At 37.2% G+C, this 20,442-nt stretch overlaps 1 long non-coding RNA gene across 1 annotated transcript; it reads left to right on the forward strand.

Annotated features, from left to right (window-relative positions):
- Window positions 1–240: 240 nt before the first annotated feature.
- Window positions 241–3,647, forward strand: LOC134575423 (uncharacterized). The gene is made up of 3 exons (XR_010085653.1): window positions 241–381; window positions 2,247–2,285; window positions 3,405–3,647. It is a non-coding gene; the product is annotated as an uncharacterized LOC134575423 (long non-coding RNA).
- The last annotated feature ends 16,795 nt before the right edge of the window (window positions 3,648–20,442 follow it).

Genomic DNA, 20,442 nt, shown 5'->3' on the forward strand with positions numbered 1-20,442 from the left:
AAATCTTAAGTATACAGATAATACAAAAATATGTAATGATATAAAAACGGAACGCAATTACACACTTAAACCATAAAAAGTGTTATTAAAAGAGGTGTAAGGATGTATGTTTGAAATATTTCAACAAGATAAACCTGTATTCAGTTTCACTGTAAAACAATTTATTAGATGCAAATATTTCTATCCTGACGTATAAATACAGTAAGTTAGCACATATTCAACACAACTGAAAAGCTCCTTCTTCCCTTCAAACTTACGGCACAGTCTGTAAAACTCGACCAAAAATAATCATGTCTGGAGTCAAGGGACAGAAGAAATGCCCAGATCCATGTCAAGATCCTTGCCCACCACGATGCCCACCAACAAAGCAATGTCAGGATCGTAAGTAAAAAAAAATCTATGTTATATCAATACTTAAATCATGTTCGTCTATGTTTTATTTTAGAATTATTATATTATATATATATATATATATATATATATATATATATATATATATATATATCTGGAAGAATAAAAAGCCCATGATCAGATTAAAGATATTTTCAAAAAAGATAAAACAAGGTGGTTTAAACTTTCCTAACGCAAAACGTATATATTATGCGAATATAATCAAACATATATACACATTACAAGAGCAACAAGTGAATGGAGACCCTTGGTACAGTATTGAAGCAGAAGCAACTAAAACAAGGACATTGGAGTACTATCTATGGTTAAATTGTGATAAGAAACATATAGAGGCCCTTACAGACACATCATTAATATTATTTCAACTTTTACAAGTTTGGGAGGAGATAAAAAAAGCTTTGGGAATTGGTATATATATTCCAAAAACCTGTAAATTAACTGTACTATAACAAAATATGAAAGATTTATCATTAAAGAATTGGCCAAATAAAGATACAATTTAAATTTCACAAATAATGAAAGATGATAATATTATTCCATTCCAAGAGATCCCAAACAGGGAATTTTTTTTACATATTTAAGAATAAAAAACGTTATAGATACCAATACTTTAAAATCCTCATTTCAGTCAGCAGGTCTTATGGAAAATATATTTAGCAACATTTATGTTAATAGAGTAATTTCCAAAGAAAATCACCTGCTAGACTTACTTAATGATAATCCAACGAAAATAATAAATTATTGGGAACAAGAATTAGAATTAACTATAACATTGGAAGAATGGTGTTCCTCTTTGTCACATATTTCTAAAAATATACATTGTTTGAATTTGACAGAGTGCCATTTCAAAGTTATAAATAAATGGTATTTAACTCCAAATAAATTAGCTAAAACGTATAAGAATTGCGACCCTGCGTGTTGGAGATGTGGCAGTAATTTGGGTTGATATATTCACATATGGTGGCATTGCCCATGTGTTAATGAAATTTGGTCTTGGATTTGTAAACTTTATTATGATTTGACAGGTATAAAACTAACATTCTCACCTACAGTTGCATTATGAAATGTAAACTGGAATTTAGAATCACGAAATTATATCTGTATTGCTATCCATTGTTTTATAGCTATGAAAATTATAATAGCTCTAAATTGGAGGTCCTCCTTAACTTTTTACAAAATATACTTTCTCAAATTAAAACACAATTGAATATGGAAAAATGGCTTACGATAAATCATATTTCACTAATAAGAAAAAAATGTATGTATGAAATATGCTTAAACAAATTGTCAACTATGTAAGATCTACCCTGAACATGATGTTAAAAGATTCGCGATATTCTGAATTTGTAAAAGTTTTATCCTTGGAACCCCCTAGTATGAATGTAGCACATTTATATGTAATGTGATTTATTGTGTATTTGTGTTTGAGTGACTGAATATTTAAATGTAGACTTATATAAATTGTATTTGTTAAATAATTTAAATAAATAAATTTTGAAATAAAAATAAATAAAAAAGTGTTAATATTACAGCTGTGGTAATGCAGTTTTTTAATGAAAGCTTTTTACAGATTACTGCTTTGAATATTGGGCCATCAGTATCTATGAATAAAATTGATTTTATACTAGTTAATGCCAAAAAATGTATTAAAAAAAAAATTAAACAAAATAATTGTAAGGTTTATATTGTGAAATGTATTTCAGGTACAAAGCAATTTCAATGTATTGAAAATGTAAATAGATTGCATGGGATTTAGCAGAATTTTATTCTAATTAAGTTAATAGTACACAAATTTGAGAAAAATCATTAATATTTTTTTCCTTCTTCTTTTGCAGCTTGTGACCCATGCCCCAAGCCAGTTCCTCAATGCCCAGGTAAAAACGGCACAACCTATTATCTCTCCACTGACTAATATTTATTTATAGCGTAGAAACAAAAAAAGTACTTTTTGCTAAAATATAGATAATGGACCCACAAAGGAAGAGTCTTCTTATTACTACGGGCTGATCATGTTAATAAATCACATTCTGTTTGGTGGGGGTTGTCACACTATGTAGTAAATCAATACTGCACTATGTGATTGAGACTGCACCGGGAGACATCTAATATCGGGCAGTATCAGGACATACATATATGAATTGTTATTAGCTGCTGCTGTCATGAGCTCAGTCCGCTAACATTAACTAACAAATAAAATGAATTAAATCTTATTTTGTTATTACGTTAATGCATAAAACAATACTACAAGAAGACATCTCTAATCCATTAAAAGTACACTCCACTGCCCAAGTACAAACAATACACCTTTATCTAGTAGATATTCCACTGATGAAAAAAATACACGTATTTATTTATAGGTAGCATATCTAAAAACAGTTTGCAAAAGCTACAGATCTCTTACACATAAGCCTTTGCAAGCCCTCCCCTTCTCCCCCACTCAGAATTTCTGTGGCTGTCCAATCACAGGCTTCCCAATGCAACTCAATGAGAAGTCTTTGCAAGGCAGGTGCTCTGGGCAAATACTGCATCCTGAGTTTAGCTTTATTGAACTAAACAAACCAGAAATTTACAGAACTGTGGGCAATGTAACAAGATTCATTTATAAAAGTGACAATTTCGGTTGAAATCTGTGCATATTGTATTGTATAATTAAAAAAAAAGTAGTTTAGGTGCGTGGAGTGCTCCTTTAAAAATAACAGCATTCTGTGTGGCCATAATAGTCTGTTCTTTAAAGGTATTATTCCAAAATAGAATGACCCCCTCATGGGAAGCATGGTGCTGCCATAGAATAGGAACGTTTTAATAATTGATGACATGCAGTTAGTACAGACCTAAATATAACTACAAACTGTTATATTTGGTCCTTAAATAACTTTCTAATATTTCAAGGTTGCAATTAGAGTATATTCATGTTCAAAATGGTTAATCTACAAATAAATTGGCAGTCTAATTTTCTATCTCTCACTCATACAATCTCTGTTCTCTCTTTCCAGATCCCTGCAAACCGGCTCCCCAGCACTGTCATCAGGACGTGAAGTGCGTGAAGAAGTGTTAATATGATGGAATCCTGTGATGGAACTGCTGTCTGCTTCTTTGCTTAACAAATGATATCTAGCGCGACATCTGAAAAACAAACATTCCGTTGTCCTTTTAATGATTACCTAGTGGTACCCAGTTTCCTCTGGTGACAACGCAGTTCACCATTTGCTGTATGAGCCAATCAACATTGAATTAAAATGCATTCTGAAACATGAAGTTATGTCTTGTGGTATTTGTTTTGTCCAGTTATTAAATCCAAGGGTTCACATACTTTTTCCACCTGCACTGTGAATGTTTACATGGTGTGTTCAATAAAAACATGGCAACATTTCATTCTTTGTGTGTTATTAGTTTAAGCAGACTGTGATTGTCTATTGTTGTGACTTAGATGATGATCAGATCACATTTTATGACCAATTTGAGCAGAAATCCATATCATTCCAAAGGGTTCACATACTTTTTCTTGCAACTGTACTTTGATAAAAACATAATAAAAGTCCATACTTATATAGTGTATAGGTGAGGGAGATTATACAAATGAACACAAATAAAAACAGAAGCCTTTAAATGAGAAAAAATTAACTCAGAAGATGGTCACTTGACACGCATGTACTTCCGCGTCACGTGACTACAATGGACCGCATACATCATATGGGAGTGGAATGCATATGCGGCAAGAGAGATGAGGAAGTAGTCTCGTCGCCCCGTGGGAGGAGTTCTGTACACGGGGCGACGGGACTGAAGAAAAAAAGAGCAGATATTCCCACGTGTTGTCTAGTGCAGTGGCAGCACAGACAACACACTGAGACATAGCATCTCCCGAACTGTGGAATCGAGACCCAAACTGGGCTAAACCACTGGGGGAGGGCATAACTAAAAATGCAATGGTTAAAAAATTAACAATCAAGGCATATTTAGACACGAACAGTGGCAGTTGAACATATCATTAAACCACATAACTCAAACTTATTTTTATATAAAACATAGGGACAGCATAATATGTAGTGTGGGTGGGAAGGAACATCCAAGTAATAAAATGAAAAATAAAACATAAGATAAGAATGTTAAGAATATACATGATAAAATAAAATAAAATAAAAAATGAATTAAAATAAAACAAAATGGAATAATAATCCAAGAGACTAAAATTAGGTAAGGTGACTAGAGTGGCTTAAAATCACATAGATGAAAGAGAAAGAGTAACATAATAGTCTAAAAAAAAAAACCAAAAAACAGGTATTGGATAAAAAGATGTTATACAATTTATAAAAAGTTAAAAAGGTCAAACTCCATATTAAGACCTTGTGGGGTAAGGGTCTTTAAATGTTATGCTCATTCCATTTCTCTACTTCCTAAAATTCTTTTAATATCCCCTCCTCTCACATATGTCAATACCTATACATTTAAGGTGTTTAGTATTTTTTTTATGATTTAAAAAGTGTTTATAAACTGAGTGATTCTCGTACCCGTTGGCGATATTGCGACAATGTTCCACCAGTCTAATCTTAAGATTCTTGGTCATCATGCCGACATATTGGAGCCCACAGGGACATTCTAATAAATAAACTACATTTTTTGTGTAACAATGGATGACATTTTTTATGAAATATGTTTTTTGTGTAACAGAAGACTTAAAGGAGGTAGTTTTAGATTTAATGGCCGCATCGGTACGTTTACACACTATACAATTGTTGCATTTAAAAAAAACCTTTGGGCTTAGAAAGAAAGGAAAGTGATACTACTTTATTTAGTAAAGTTTTTTGTGAGGATGGATTTGAAGCTGGGTGCTCCTCTAAATATGACATGAGGTTTGTCGGGGATAATTCCAGCTAGAGTTTCATCCTGCTTTAATATATGCCAGTGTTTATTAATGATTTTTTTCATAACATGGCTTTCGTTATTAAAATCAAAAATAATTGGCAATGATGGGGCACCCTTTGTGTTTGTTTTATCTCAATATTCTAACGTGTCTAATCTATATTTTTCTTTAACATTATTTTTTGCATGACTAAGATCGTTATCAGGATAGTTTTTTTTGAGTAAATTTACTTAAAAGAATGTTAAATTGTTCCTCATAATCTTCAATTCGGGAGCAATTCCTCCGAAGGCGGAGGGACTGGCTTTTTGGTATCCCATGAAGCCATGGTTTATGATGACAGCTGGACATGTCAATGACATTGTTAGTACATACTTTCTTAAAAAAGGTCTTTGTATGTAACTGGTTATTCAGAATAAAACTTTCTAAATCTAAGAAATGAATAAGGGATTGACTGTATTCCCAAGTTAAGATAATGCCTTTGCTATTGCTATTTAAAAACTGTTAAAATTGATTAAGAGAATTTTCAGAACCTTCCCAAATAAAAAACAAATCATCAATATATCGAAAATATGTAACCAGGTTTGTCTGCCAGTCATGCCCGCCCAAGATGGCAGAAGATTCCCATTCCACCATAAATAAGTTGGCATAACTGGGGGCAAACCTGGTCCCCATAGCATTCCCTTGTTTTTGTAGATAAAAAGAGTCTAAAAACCAAAAATAATAGTTTTTTAGAATAATGTTAATACCTTCAATAATAAAACTTATTTGGTGATCTTTAATTTAGTTTTCTGCTTTTAAATTGTTTTCAACCGCTAAACATCCACCGTCATGGGGGATAATAGTACAGGGATTGTACATCACACATAACTAAAAAATATGTGTCTTTCCATGTAAAATCGTTTAAGAAGTGAAGCAAAGTCATTGAGTCTTGTAGATAGGATTTCATACACTTGACTGTGTTTGTAAGAAAGTGTCTAAATATTCAGATAAGTTAGATAAAACGAATTAATGCCAGACACAATTGGTCTTCCTGGGGGGGGGGGGAGGTTATTAATATTTTTATGAATTTTTGGTAACAAATAAATAACGGGAATTTTTTAAAAATTCGAATTCTTATTTACTTAAAATACCCAGGTCTCGGCCATTTATTAAGAAGGAATTTAGAATCTGTTGAATTTTGAGAGTGCGGTCATTTTTAAATTTCTTGTAAACATTAGGGTAATTTAATTGTCTCATAGCTTCTTTGACATACTGATCTCTGGATAATATGACAATGCCACCGCCCTTATCGGCTGGTTTGATAACAAAACATATAAAATACAATAGAGGAAAGGAAAAATATCGATAAAAGATGCTCAAATCACCAAGTGTGAGTCACTCCAAATCACACAGAAAATATATAGTAAAAAAACAAAAGTGGTATGGTGAGGGGATTATACCACCCACACGCTATCCATCGAGCAGTGCGTCTGCTCATAATATCGTGAGTATATTTTATCCTACTTTTTATTACCATAACAGCTATTCAGGGAGCACTATATATTTTATCTTTACCTCGAGCTGGACTGTCATATTGGACTGCTATACCGAAGAACACCATAGACACTCCGCATATCCTTGAGTGGGGATTGTTCCACTTCATGCCATATAAACCAGAGGTGGAATTATAGCTCTGGAAAGTGTGAGTAGGTTGTTTTTATTTTTTCCGATATATTTTTTCTGATTAAGACATACTGCACCATTGGAGTCTTTTGTCTTCTACTTTTCTCCATGTACATACCTCTGGACTACGAGTTCACAATTGTGACCATAGACTTCGCTCGCTGTCTCACAAGGATCTTCTTCTGCCTACGTGAACTACTCTAATATTGGACTATTGCATAACTGCCTGTACTGTTACATATCTACATAAGTATTATTTGTATTTGTTTTTAAGCCGCACCCTTCTTTCTTCTTTTTTCTTTTACACAAACACACACACACTCTGCATCATATACAAACATACTGCATTCACACAAACACACACATTCTGCATTCATTATATACACACAAACACACACACACACACACTACACAAACACACACACACTCTGCATTCATTATATACACACACTGTAAATACATATTCAATTAATGTACTTTTATTGGAATCTAATTTTATTTAGAGATTTACCCGTAGCTGCTGCATTTCCCACCCTAGGCTTATACTCAAGTCAATAAGTTTTCCCATTTTTTGTGGTAAAATTAGGGGCCTCAGCTTATATTCGGGTCGGCTTAAACTCGAGTAGATACAGTATATTTTATCCTATTTCAATGTAACCTGGAGTTAGGTTCACAATAAATCATTAACTAATAGTTTGTTCTACACGTGGAGAAACTGACGCTAAGAAGGATTTGGACCGAGCCCTTAAGGTAGAAACAATTACTGCCCTACGTGTTCTCTTAATTGCAAACAAAACATTTCACAACAAAATATTAATTTAACTTTATTTAAAAATTTGTGGAAACAAAACAGTCATTAAAATGCAAGTCATGATATAATTACGGATTAGAGTATAAATCATTAAGAGCACATGTTAAATAATAAAAAGAAAAAGAAAAGAAACAAAGTAGTAAGGGTAATGATTGGCAGAAGATAGTTATCGCAATCTCCTTCTCACTTGCTGTTTCAGTTGTTATTCCCCAAAATTATGTCCTTGGCACATTTAGCTTCTAATCTATGCTTCCTTTCTTGGCAACCTTGTTATTGCCTTTGGTTTCAAACACCACATTAGGCTGCAGGGCCGGCACAAGACATTGAGCTGCCTGAGTCCAAGGATGAAATGCTGCCACCCACCAGCTCTCCCACCGAATCACCATCCCCTCTACAACCAACCAAACACCCTGCCCCCCCTCACAGTGAGCAGGGGATGTAGTCTGTGTTTGTGCTGTGGATGCAGTGTATCTCTGTGCTTGTGCTGAGAATGCATTGTGTCTGTGTCTATGTATGTGTATGTACTGGAGATGCAGTTTGTCTGTTTGTGTGCAGGGGATGCAGTGCATGGGATACAGTGTGTCTGTGTGTGTGTGTGAGGGGGGATGAAGTGTATGTGTGCTGGGGGCAAAGTGTGTGTCTTTCTGTGTGCTGGGGTTGCAGTGTGTGTCTGTGTGTATGCTGGAGATGCAGTGTACCTGTAAATGTGCTGGGAATGCAGTGTGCGCTTGTTTGTATGCAGGGGATGTTGTGTGTCTGTGTCAGGATCGGGACAGGGATCCAACACGCAGAGTACAAACAGTAGCCAGATACGTATACCGGACCTTAGAATGGCCGGACTAACGTAAGTAGTACAGTATAGAATGGTCAAAGACAAGCCGAGGTCGAGGGTAACAGAAGACAGGTAAGCGAGAGACAAGCCGAATCAAGGGTAACAGAGATAAGCAGAGTAAGGTAAACAAGCCGGGTCAAAACCAAAAGGGATAATAGAATACACAAGCACTGAGTGACTAGAACAAGCTAGAACCACGACAGGGCAATGAGCTAATGAAAGAAGCTCTGTAAAATACCCTGTTCAGAGCAGTAACCACGCCTCCGAGGCGTCCTGATTGGTCCTGCAGCAATTGAGTGACAGGTCGTTCCGGAGGATTGTCCTGATGACAACTTCCTGCCTAGATGCTGTAAAAGGCAGTCACTCCCTCGCGGCCGGCCTTGCATGACCGGATAGACCGTGGGGAAGGGAGCCATCAGGCCGTCTGGATGGAGGAACAGCTAAGTCTCTACCTCTTTCGGAGGTAGAGACCACAGGGACCCTGACAGTACCCCCCCTCTCAGATACGCCCACCGGGCGGAATACACCAGGGCAAGAAGGGAATCGAGAGTGAAACGCCCTGCGGAGACGGGGAGCATGCACCTCCTCCTGAGGTACCCAACTTCTCTCCTCAGGACCATAACCCTTCCAATCGACCAGATATTGCAGTTTCCCCCGGGAGATTCGAGAATCAACGATGGAATTGACCTCATACTCCTCCTGACCCTCCACCTGAACTGAGCGGGGAGGGGCGATCGTGGAGGAGAACCTGTTACATATTAATGGTTTTAGCAAGGAAACATGAAATGAATTAGGAATGCGTAAGGCATTAGGCAACGCTAAACGATACGCAACTGGGTTAATTTGAGACAGTACCCTGTAAGGTCCAATATATCGAGGAGCAAACTTCATGGACGGCACTTTTAACCGAATGTTTCTAGTACTTAACCATACTCTATCGCCTGGAACAAACACCGGTGCTGCCCTTCTACGTTTGTCAGCGTGTTTTTTAACCAGCGTAGAATTGTGCAGAAGGATTTGTCGAGTTTGATCCCACAACTCTCTTAAATTGGCAACATGAACATCCACCGACGGTATCCCTTGAGAAGAAGACTCCGAAGGAAGGATGGAAGGATGAAAGCCATAATTCAAGAAAAAAGGGCTAGAATGCGTAGAATCACAAATGAGATTGTTATGTGCAAACTCCGCCCAAGGAATCAAACCGACCCAATCGTCCTGGTGTTCTGAAACGAAACAACGTAAATATTGTTCAACTTTTTGGTTAGTGCGTTCAGCAGCTCCATTGGACTGAGGATGATAGGCAGAGGAGAAATTTAATTTGATGCCTAGTTGGGAGCAGAATGATCTCCAAAAACGGGAAACAAATTGGGAGCCTCTGTCAGAGACAATTTGGGAAGGTATCCCATGCAAACGGAAAATCTCCCTGGCGAATATCTCCGCTAATTCGGGCGAAGATGGGAGTTTAGGTAAGGGAATGAAGTGAGCCATTTTAGTAAATCTGTCTACCACAGTGAGGATGACAGTCTGCTTTTTAGAGATAGGCAAATCAACAATGAAGTCCATTGCCAGGCAGGACCAAGGCTTTTCAGGAACCTCTAAAGGGTGCAGAAATCCGCATGGAAGCGAATGGGGTAGCTTGGTCTTGGTACAAACTTCACATGCCCCGATGAATTCTTTAATATCCTTGCGTAAGTCAGGCCACCAAAAATCTTTAGAGACCAGCGCATAAGTCTTGCGGATGCCAGGATGCCCAGCCACCTTGCTGTTATGGAGACAGCGTAGCACCTCCAGTTGGAGAGCGGCAGGAACGAAGTGTCGATCCCCAGGAGTCTGTTTGGGTGCCAAATGCTGAAACTTCATGATCTCAGAAAGCAATGGAGAGTGAATCCTGAGATTCGTGTTCGCAATGATATTCCCCTTAGGAACTATGGAGGACAGAAGTGGTTCAGTTATAGTGGATGGTTCATATTGACGAGACAAAGCATCGGCTTTAGAGTTCTTAGAACCAGGTCTATACGTAAGTACATAATTAAAGTGAGTGAGGAACAAAGCCCAGCGAGCCTGCCTGGCGGACAAGCGCTTAGCCTCCCCAATATAAGACAAGTTCTTATGATCCGTTAGGATAGTAACAGGGTGTAGTGTCCCTTCCAGTAAATGTCTCCACTCCTTTAAAGCCTTAATGACCGCTAACAGTTCCCTCTCCTCGATGTCATATCTGCTCTCAGGCCCAGAAATTTTTTTAGAGAAGAAACCACAAGGGTGTAACGGTTTATCCACCCCTAACCTTTGAGACAGAACAGCCCCAACTCCTGTCTCAGAAGCATCGACCTCGAGCAAGAAAGGCAGAGTCGTATCAGGATGAACTAGAATGGGAGCTGAGGCAAAAAGTTCCTTGAGAGTCTTAAAAGCACCAAGAGCTTCCTCAGACCAGAACTTAGTATCAGCCCCTTGTTTGGTCATATTGGTAATAGGCGCAATGATAGAGGAGTAACCCTTAATGAAGCGCCTATAGTAGTTGGAAAAACCAATAAACCTTTGGATAGCCTTGAGTCCTTTGGGCAAAGGCCAGTCTAAAATAGATTGGAGTTTACCAGGATCCATTTTAAAACCTTCCCCAGAAATCACGTACCCAAGAAAGTCTACCTGAGACTGATCAAAACTGCTCTTCTCCAATTTGCAGTATAGACCATGTTGCAGAAGTTTGTGTAACACCTTTCTGACCTGTCTATGGTGAGTCTCAATCTCCTTAGAGTGCATTAGTATGTCGTCCAGGTAGACAATAACACAATCATGCTGAAACTCCCTAAGTACCTCATTAATCAAATCTTGAAATACTGCAGGAGCATTGCATAGTCCAAATGGCATAACAGTGTATTCGTAATGGCCATACCGGGTATTGAATGCCGTCATCCACTCGTGACCTTGCTGGATTCTTACCAAATTGTAAGCCCCTCTGATATCTAACTTGGTGAAGATTTTGGAGCCCTTAAGACGATCAAATAACGCGGTAATCAGTGGGATAGGATAGGCATTTCTGACAGTTATTTTATTCAAGCCTCGGTAATCGATACAAGGTCTCAGCGTGCCATCCTTCTTCTTAATGAAAAAGAACCCCGCCCCGGCCGGAGAAGAAGACCTCCTGATGAATCCCTTTTCTAAATTCTCCTGAATATACTCCTCTAGAACCGAGTTTTCCTGAACAGACAAAGGATATACATGGCCCCTCGGAGGCATAGTCCCGGGTAGAAGCTTAATTTTACAGTCAAATGACCTGTGTGGCGGCAAAGAATCGGCATTCTTCTTGTCAAACACTGCCCTTAAGTCTAGGTAAAGGTCTGGTATTTGTCTTTCTGTGGACTGAGTCGGATTCTCCTGTATGTTAATATTAGCTAATGGAGAAACCTTGCACAAACACCGATCCTGGCAGCCCTGGCCCCACGAGAGTATCTCCCCTAACTCCCAATCAATAATAGGATTATGTTCTTTCAACCATGGGTACCCCAGAACTATGGGAACGGAAGGAGACGAAATGAGCAGAAGAGATAAACTCTCCACGTGTAGGATACCCACATTTAAATCAATGGGTATGGTCTCACGAAAGATAACAGGGTCTAGTAGTGGTCTACCATCTATGGCCTCAACGGCCAAGGGTGTCTCCCTTAGCTGGGATGGGAAATTGTTTTTACTAGCAAAGGCTTGGTCGATAAAATTCTCAGCAGCACCGGAATCTATCAAAGCCATAGCCCTTACTACTTCCCTCCCGCAAGTTAAGGAAACTGGTAGCAGAAGCCTGTGATCTTTATAATTAGGAGTAGAGGACAAAATAGAAACACCCAAGGCCTGTCCTCTAGAGAGACTTAGGTGCGAGCGTTTCCCGGGCGGTTAGAACAGTTCGAGAGTAAATGACCCTTAGCTCCACAATACATACACAAACCCTCTCTTCTCCTGTACTGTCTTTCCTCCTCAGAGAGGCGGGTATACCCTATCTGCATAGGTTCAGGAAGCAAAGATACCGTGGAGTCAGGACTTGGAAAAGCGGGGGCTAACCTAAAAGAAGGTCTCCGGTTCCTCTCTCGAGTGTTCTGTCTCTCTCTTAAACGTTCATCTATACGAGAGATGAACGAAATTAAATCCTCTAAATTCTCAGGGAGTTCTCTGGTAGCAACCTCATCAAGGATTACTTCAGATAAGCCATTCAAAAATACATCCATATACGCTTGCTCATTCCACTTGACTTCTGACGCCAGAGACCTGAACTCTAGTGCATAATCCACCAGTGTTCGGTTCTCCTGTTTCAGACGCAACAGTAATCTGGCTGCATTAACCTTTCTACCTGGAGGGTCAAATGTTCTTCTAAAAGCAGCTACAAAGGCGTTATAGTTATAAACTAATGGGTTATCGTTCTCCCATAATGGGTTGGCCCATCTCAGAGCTTTCTCAATAAGTAGGGTGATAATAAATCCTACCTTTGCCCTATCTGTAGGATAAGAGCGAGGTTGCAATTCAAAGTGGATACTAATTTGGTTTAAGAAACCACGACACTTCTCAGGAGCCCCACCATAGCGTACTGGGGGGGGGGGGGGTAATGCGAGAAGAAGCACCCACTGTGGCTACCTCTAGACCTGAACCGACAGGAGAAACAGGGGTATTACGTATCTCCTCTGGTGGGTTATTGGCACGAGATAATAGAGCCTGTAGCGCAAGCGCCATCTGATCCATTCTGTGATCCATGGCTTCAAACCTAGGATCAGGAGAAGCAAGCTGACTGTTTGTACTTGCAGGATCCATTGGCCCTGTCGTAATGTCAGGATCGGGACAGGGATCCAACACGCAGAGTACAAACAGTAGCCAGATACGTATACCGGACCTTAGAATGGCCGGACTAACGTAAGTAGTACAGTATAGAATGGTCAAAGACAAGCCGAGGTCGAGGGTAACAGAAGACAGGTAAGCGAGAGACAAGCCGAATCAAGGGTAACAGAGATAAGCAGAGTAAGGTAAACAAGCCGGGTCAAAACCAAAAGGGATAATAGAATACACAAGCACTGAGTGACTAGAACAAGCTAGAACCACGACAGGGCAATGAGCTAATGAAAGAAGCTCTGTAAAATACCCTGTTCAGAGCAGTAACCACGCCTCCGAGGCGTCCTGATTGGTCCTGCAGCAATTGAGTGACAGGTCGTTCTGGAGGATTGTCCTGATGACAACTTCCTGCCTAGATACTGTAAAAGGCAGTCACTCCCTCGCGGCCGGCCTTGCATGACCGGATAGACCGTGGGGAAGGGAGCCATCAGGCCGTCTGGATGGAGGAACAGCTAAGTCTCTACCTCTTTCGGAGGTAGAGACCACAGGTACCCTGACAGTCTGTGTCTATGCTTTGGTTACAGTGTGTTTGTGTGTGTGTGCTGAGGATACGGAGTGTCTGTGTTAGTGTACAGGGGAAGTAGTGTGTGTGTGCTGGGGGCGAAGTGTGTGTCTGAGTAATAGTGTGTGTCTATCAGAGTGTGTCAAATCAGTTAGTGTTTGTGTATGTCATTGTTTGTCAGTGTATATGAGAGGGTGTGTCTGTCAATGAGTGTATGTGTCTGTCAATGAGTGTATGCATCTTTCAGTGAGTGTGTGTGTCTCTCAGTGAGTGTGTGTGTCTGTCAGTGTGGTCCTGAGTAATAGTGTGTGCATGTCAGAGTGTGTCAAATCAGTGAGTGTGTATGTCATTGTTTGTCAGTGTATATGAGAGTGTGTGTCTTTCTGTCAGTGAAAGTGTGTGTTGGTTAAACAGTATGTGTGCCAATGACTATCTTTTAGTGAGTGTATGTGAGTGAATGCTTCAGTAAGAAAGTGTCTGTCAGTCAAAGTGCGGCCTTGTCAGGAAGGGGTAGGGAAAATATAAATATGGGGGGTGGGCCGAACAAATCCAAAATACACCACCGGGCCTCCCAGAGTAACTTGTACCTCACATACCTGTCTCTTGCTCTCTCCTCCACCTCTGCTTCACTCCCACCAAGACACAATTGTGCCATTTTCTTTGCTGTCATTTGATTGCCATTTATTGTTTAGTGAATATACCCTACATTGTGAATCAGAGTCTTATAGATCTAAATTTGAATATTAAGCTTTTTTTAAAACCCCATTTCATTGTTTTAATTAAGGTACGTCAATGTGTTTTGTTTGTAAATCAAAAGGTTTATTCGCTAAACTCCAAACTGTAGAAAAGAGCACAATATTTGATAGAAAAACAACACTGTGACTACAACCAGATTGGAGATATTTTAAAGCCAGCCCCTTTGTTTCTACATTTTGCAAATTAGTTTGATTTTCACTACAAGACAGTGCTCCCTGAATACACGCGGAAACAGATAAATTAATATGTGTGCTTAATCAAGCTCAAGGGCTATCTAGCTAAGCACTTTGTATAAAAGAGCTTCAATGGCTAGTTATCAGCTTACAGGCAGGGCTCTCTCTACCTCTTGTATTTGTCTGTCTATATTGTACGGTCTCCATTAATTGTACAGCGCTGCGGAATCTGTTGGCGCTTTATATATACCAGTAATAAATAAATATAACAATTGCTCACAAATTCTAATATGCAAATCTTAAGTATACAGATAATACAAAAATATGTAATGATATAAAAACGGAACGCAATTACACACTTAAACCATAAAAAGTGTTATTAAAAGAGGTGTAAGGATGTATGTTTGAAATATTTCAACAAGATAAACCTGTATTCAGTTTCACTGTAAAACAATTTATTAGATGCAAATATGACTATCCTGACGTATAAATACAGTAAGTTAGCACATATTCAGCACAACTGAAAAGCTCCTTCTTCCCTTCAAACTTACGGCACAGTCTGTAAAACTCGACCAAAAATAATCATGTCTGGAGTCAAGGGACAGAAGAAATGCCCAGATCCATGTCAAGATCCTTGCCCACCACGATGCCCACCAACAAAGCAATGTCACGATCGTAAGTAAAAAAAAATCTATGTTATATCAATACTTAAATCATGTTCGTCTATGTTTTATTTTAGAATTATTATATTATATATATCTGGAAGAATAAAAAGGCCATGATCAGATTAAAGATATTTTCAAAAAAGATAAAACAAGGTGGTTTAAACTTTCCTAACGCAAAACGTATATATTATGCGAATATAATCAAACATATATACAAGTTACAAGAGCAACAAGTGAATGGAGACCCTTGGTACATTATTGAAGCAGAAGCAACTAAAACAAGGACATTGGAGTACTATCTATGGTTAAATTGTGATAAGAAACATATAGAGGCCCTTACAGACACATCATTAATATTATTTCAACTTTTACAAGTTTGGGAGGAGATAAAAAAAGCTTTGGGAATTGGTATATATATTCCAAAAACCTGTAAATTAACTGTACTATAACAAAATATGAAAGATTTATCATTAAAGAATTGGCCAAATAAAGATACAATTTCAATTTCACAAATAATGAAAGATGATAATATTATTCCATTCCAAGAGATCCCAAACAGGGAATTTTTTTTACATATTTAAGAATAAAAAACGTTATAGATACCAATACTTTAAAATCCTCATTTCAGTCAGCAGGTCTTATGGAAAATATATTTAGCAACATTTATGTTAATAGAGTAATTTCCAAAGAAAATCACCTGCTAGACTTACTTAATGATAATCCAACGAAAATAATAAATTATTGGGAACAAGAATTAGAATTAACTATAACATTGGAAGAATGGTGTTCCTCTTTGTCACATATTTCTAAAAATTTACATTGTTTGAATTTGACAGAGTGCCATTTCAAAGTTATAAATAAATGGTATTTAACTCCAAATAAATTAGCTAAAACGTATAAGAATTGCGACCCTGCGTGTTGGAGATGTGGCAGTAATTTGGGTTGATATATTCACATATGGTGGCATTGCCCATGTGTTAATGAAATTTGGTCTTGGATTTGTAAACTTTATTATGATTTGACAGGTATAAAACTAACATTCTCACCTACAGTTGCATTATGAAATGTAAACTGGAATTTAGAATCACGAAATTATATCTGTATTGCTATCCATTGTTTTATAGCTATGAAAATTATAATAGCTCTAAATTGGAGGTCCTCCTTAACTTTTTACAAAATATACTTTCTCAAATTAAAACACAATTGAATATGGAAAAATGGCTTACGATAAATCATATTTCACTAATAAGAAAAAAATGTATGTATGAAATATGCTTAAACAAATTGTCAACTATGTAAGATCTACCCTGAACATGATGTTAAAAGATTCGCGATATTCTGAATTTGTAAAAGTTTTATCCTTGGAACCCCCTAGTATGAATGTAGCACATTTATATGTAATGTGATTTATTGTGTATTTGTGTTTGAGTGACTGAATATTTAAATGTAGACTTATATAAATTGTATTTGTTAAATAATTTAAATAAATAAATTTTGAAATAAAAATAAATAAAAAAGTGTTAATATTACAGCTGTGGTAATGCAGTTTTTTAATGAAAGCTTTTTACAGATTACTGCTTTGAATATTGGGCCATCAGTATCTATGAATAAAATTGATTTTATACTAGTTAATGCCAAAAAATGTATTAAAAAAAAAATTAAACAAAATAATTGTAAGGTTTATATTGTGAAATGTATTTCAGGTACAAAGCAATTTCAATGTATTGAAAATGTAAATAGATTGCATGGGATTTAGCAGAATTTTATTCTAATTAAGTTAATAGTACACAAATTTGAGAAAAATCATTAATATTTTTTTCCTTCTTCTTTTGCAGCTTGTGACCCATGCCCCAAGCCAGTTCCTCAATGCCCAGGTAAAAACGGCACAACCTATTATCTCTCCACTGACTAATATTTATTTATAGCGTAGAAACAAAAAAAGTACTTTTTGCTAAAATATAGATAATGGACCCACAAAGGAAGAGTCTTCTTATTACTACGGGCTGATCATGTTAATAAATCACATTCTGTTTGGTGGGGGTTGTCACACTATGTAGTAAATCAATACTGCACTATGTGATTGAGACTGCACCGGGAGACATCTAATATCGGGCAGTATCAGGACATACATATATGAATTGTTATTAGCTGCTGCTGTCATGAGCTCAGTCCGCTAACATTAACTAACAAATAAAATGAATTAAATCTTATTTTGTTATTACGTTAATGCATAAAACAATACTACAAGAAGACATCTCTAATCCATTAAAAGTACACTCCACTGCCCAAGTACAAACAATACACCTTTATCTAGTAGATATTCCACTGATGAAAAAAATTCACGTATTTAATTATAGGTAGCATATCTAAAAACAGTTTGCAAAAGCTACAGATCTCTTACACATAAGCCTTTGCAAGCCCTCCCCTTCTCCCCCACTCAGAATTTCTGTGGCTGTCCAATCACAGGCTTCCCAATGCAACTCGATGAGAAGTCTTTGCAAGGCAGGTGCTCTGGGCAAATACTGCATCCTGAGTTTAGCTTTATTGAACTAAACAAACCAGAAATTTACAGAACTGTGGGCAATGTAACAAGATTCATTTATTAAAGTGACAATTTCGGTTGAAATCTGCGCATATTGTATTGTATAATTAAAAAAAAAGTAGTTTAGGTGCGTGGAGTGCTCCTTTAAAAATAACAGCATTCTGTGTGGCCATAATAGTCTGTTCTTTAAAGGTATTATTCCAAAATAGAATGACCCCCTCATGGGAAGCATGGTGCTGCCATAGAATAGGAACGTTTTAATAATTGATGACATGCAGTTGGTACAGACCTAAATATAACTACAAACTGTTATATTTGGTCCTTAAAGAATTTTCTAATATTTCAAGGTTGCAATTAGAGTATATTCATGTTCAAAATGGTTAATCTACAAATAAATTGGCAGTCTAATTTTCTATCTCTCACTCATACAATCTCTGTTCTCTCTTTCCAGATCCCTGCAAACCGGCTCCCCAGCACTGCCATCAGGACGTGAAGTGCGTGAAGAAGTGTTAATATGATGGAATCCTGTGTTGAAACTGCTGTCTGCTTCTTTGCTTAACAAATGATATCTAGCGCGACATCTGAAAAACAAACATTCCGTTGTCCTTTTAATGATTACCTAGTGGTACCCAGTTTCCTCTGGTGACAACGCAGTTCACCATTTGCTGTATGAGCCAATCAACATTGAATTAAAATGCATTCTGAAACATGAAGTTATGTCTTGTGGTATTTGTTTTGTCCAGTTATTAAATCCAAGGGTTCACATACTTTTTCCACCTGCACTGTGAATGTTTACATGGTGTGTTCAATAAAAACATGGCAACATTTCATTCTCTTTGTGTGTTATTAGTTTAAGCAGACTGTGATTGTCTATTGTTGTGACTTAGATGATGATCAGATCACATTTTATGACCAATTTGAGCAGAAATCCATATCATTCCAAAGGGTTCACATACTTTTTCTTGCAACTGTACTTTGATAAAAACATAATAAAAGTCCATACTTATATAGTGTATAGGTGAGGGAGATTATACAAATGAACACAAATAAAAACAGAAGCCTTTAAATGAGAAAAAATTACGTGACTACAATGGACCGCATACATCATATGGGAGTGGAACGCATATGCGGCAAGAGAGATGAGGAAGTAGTCTCGTCGCCCCGTGGGAGGAGTTCTGTACACGGGGCGACGGGACTGAAGAAAAAAAGAGCAGATATTCCCACGTGTTGTCTAGTGCAGTGGCAGCACAGACAACACACTGAGACATAGCATCTCCCGAACTGTGGAATCGAGACCCAAACTGGGCTAAACCACTGGGGGAGGGCATAACTAAAAATGCAATGGTTAAAAAATTAACAATCAAGGCATATTTAGACACGAACAGTGGCAGTTGAACATATCATTAAACCACATAACTCAAACTTATTTTTATATAAAACATAGGGACAGCATAATATGTAGTGTATGTAGTGTATGTAGTATGTAGTGTGGGTGGGAAGGAACATCCAAGTAATAAAATGAAAAATAAAACATAAGATAAGAATGTTAAGAATATACATGATAAAATAAAATAAAATAAAAAATGAATTAAAATAAAACAAAATAGAATAATAATCCAAGAGACTAAAATTAGGTAAGGTGACTAGAGTGGCTTAAAATCACATAGATGAATGAGAAAGAGTAACATAATAGTCTAAAAACAAAAACAAAAAAACAGGTATTGGATAAAAAGATGTTATACAATTTATAAAAAGTTAAAAAGGTCAAACTCCATATTAAGACCTTGTGGGGTAAGGGTCTTTAAATGTTATGCTCATTCCATTTCTCTACTTCCTAAAATTCTTTTAATATCCCCTCCTCTCACATATGTCAATACCTATACATTTAAGGTGTTTAGTATTTTTTTTATGATTTAAAAAGTGTTTATAAACTGAGTGATTCTCGTACCCGTTGGCGATATTGCGACAATGTTCCGCCAGTCTAATCTTAAGATTCTTGGTCATCATGCCGACATATTGGAGCCCACAGGGACATTCTAATAAATAAACTACATTTTTTGTGTAACAATGGATGACATTTTTTATGAAATATGTTTTTTGTGTAACAGAAGACTTAAAGGAGGTAGTTTTAGATTTAATGGCCGCATCGGTACGTTTACACACTATACAATTGTTGCATTTAAAAAAAACCTTTGGGCTTAGAAAGAAAGGAAAGTGATACTACTTTATTTAGTAAAGTTTTTTGTGAGGATGGATTTGAAGCTGGGTGCTCCTCTAAATATGACATGAGGTTTGTCGGGGATAATTCCAGCTAGAGATTGATCCTGCTTTAATATATGCCAGTGTTTATTAATGATTTTTTTCATA

Source organism: Pelobates fuscus, chromosome 10 (assembly GCF_036172605.1).
Source record: "Pelobates fuscus isolate aPelFus1 chromosome 10, aPelFus1.pri, whole genome shotgun sequence".
Taxonomy (NCBI): domain Eukaryota; kingdom Metazoa; phylum Chordata; class Amphibia; order Anura; family Pelobatidae; genus Pelobates; species Pelobates fuscus.